The sequence below is a fragment of the Vigna radiata genome, chromosome 1, assembly GCF_000741045.1.
Source record: "Vigna radiata var. radiata cultivar VC1973A chromosome 1, Vradiata_ver6, whole genome shotgun sequence".
Lineage (NCBI taxonomy): Eukaryota > Viridiplantae > Streptophyta > Magnoliopsida > Fabales > Fabaceae > Vigna > Vigna radiata.
Genome location: NC_028351.1, coordinates 19,608,804 through 19,611,282, shown reverse-complemented (window position 1 = coordinate 19,611,282; position 2,479 = coordinate 19,608,804).

Below are 2,479 nucleotides of genomic sequence, written 5' to 3'. Positions count from 1 at the left end.
CAACAATAAAAACTCTGGAGCTCAAAATCTCACACACATGCTTCCTCACACAAAATTCATTCACACACCATGCTTAGCATCATAACCATAATCATAAGTCATCACACATCTATTTCACAGAATATCAACATGCATTGCAACTCAATTCTCATCCACATCAAATAATCATTAAATTGATCCATCATGCACATCAGTTAGTCCAACATTTTCAGAACAAGTAGTAAAGCCAATAGTACACACCAAAATTAAAATTCAACCTATTCTAGGAATTTAAAACGCAAAAGTGTAAGAAGAAATTCTAGGTTGCCTCCTAGTAGCGCTTGTTTAACGTCACGAGCCTAATCCAAACCTGGTTGGCACTTGTCAGTAAGTGCTCTACCTTCCACCACCCATTAGTAGGTGTACCTCCCTATATCCTTCAGTAGATACCTAAATCTTCTAGCATCCCTCAGTAGATGTTATCCCAGTAGCATTCATCAGTAAATGCTAATCTTTCTAATCTTCATTGGCATCCATCAATAAATGTCATATCACCTAACATCCATCGGTAGATGTTGTAGAAGCATCCATCAGTAGATGCTATCATCACTGCCATCAGAAGCAGCACATAACCCAAAAATAAAATAAAATAAAGTAAAATAAAATCAAATCAAATAAAATAAAATAAAATCAAATCAAATCAAATCAAATCAAATCAAATCAACTCAAATAAAATAAAATAAAATCAAATGAAATAAAATAAAATCAAATAAAATATAATAAAATCAAATCAAATAAAATAAAATCAAATCNCATAAAATCAAATAAAATCAAATCAAATCAAATCAAATCAAATCAAATAAAATCAAACACCCATCAGTAGGTATTGATACTCCCCTTTCTTGATATTTTTTTCTTTTTCTTCTTCATGCTGAATTTCTTCATAAAGTTAAGAATACCAAGCACATGCTTCCATGTTTCAACCATAGGAACTTTAATCTCCAATTTCTTGAACATCGCCAACTTGAACTTCTTTCCTCTCCTATGATTTTTCTTTTTATGAGGAAGAGGTTTTTCATGTGATCTTTTCTTCTTTCCTCTCTTCCTCTTTTTCTCAACCTTCTCCTTCCTTAACCTTCTCTTTTTCTTTTTCTTTTCTTTCTTTATTTTCACATTTTTTTCTTTTGTTCTTTTCTTTCAACAACGACTTTTCCTTTCTCATCCTTCTTCTCACTCTCATTCAACTTTTCTGTTTCTATCTCCTCTATCTTTTTCGCAGCAACAACTCTTTCTGTTTTTGTTTCTTCTTCATACATCTCTAACTCTTCTTCTTCTATCTTTTCCTCCTTGACAACATTATCATTTGTAAAGATAGTGGCTTGACATTCTTCTTTAGGGTTAACTTCAATATCAACCCTAATAATGCCCAGAGACTTCAAAACATGAGAGTGTTGTTCCTGCAATAAACGCTCTTTAGCTTCCCCCAATGTTTCTTTGCGCACAGGAGATTGTTTATGTTGTAAACGTTGTTGGGCTTCCCCCAACGTTTCTTTTGGTCCAGAGAATACGTGCTGCCGCAAGAATTGTTGGACTTCTCCCAACGTTTCTTTTGGTACAGAGAATAGTTCCTGCCGTAAATGTTCTTTAGCTTCCCCTAACATTTCTTTTCGCGAAGATGATTGATGCCCTAAGTGGCTTCGATATATATTTGAATGAGGTTCCCGCTAGTGGTTGAAATCATTTTGATGAAATTGAGTGTCCATATAATCAAATTCTTGATCAAACTGCATTCTGCCAAACTTGAGCACAAAACCCTAGATAACATTTATTAGAACAAAAATAAAAATAAACATAAAAGCAAGTCAAACTCAATCAATTCACACTACTAGAAAAATAAACCTCGAGTCCCCAGCAATGGCGCCAAAAACTTGTTGACAAATTGGCAAGCGTACCAAATCGTACAAGTAATATAAATGGTAAGACCAAGTATCATTTTCCTAAGAGACTCGAAAGGCTTTCTCTTTCATGTGAATTAAAATAGTAAGACTTGAAAATAAAAATTAATAAATTGGATTTGAGAACAAAAATATTAACATGCAAAATAAAGTTGATTCAATTAACAAAAGAAAACAATGGATGAATGAATGTTGTTGGCGGTTTAAAATTTCATCTAATCCGCTCTCTCTTACGTACTACCCTTGAATATTAGTTTGATTGATTCAATTGTTATGCGACTTTCTTAGCCTCCCCTTAACCTGATCCCTCGGCGAAAAGATCCTAATATTAACTACTGGCTTGCTATCTCTAGCCTCCCCTAACAATTAATACCGCATTATAAACAGAAGTTAGCGCAATTGATCGTCCTACCCCTATCCCTAGGTGGTATTGCAAAATCAAGAAATTACTCACCAGTTCATGTTATTACTATAAGTACCCATATCAATAAAGACAAACATCAGTTACCGAATGAGTTAAACGATAAAGGCCTTAAGCACAGATG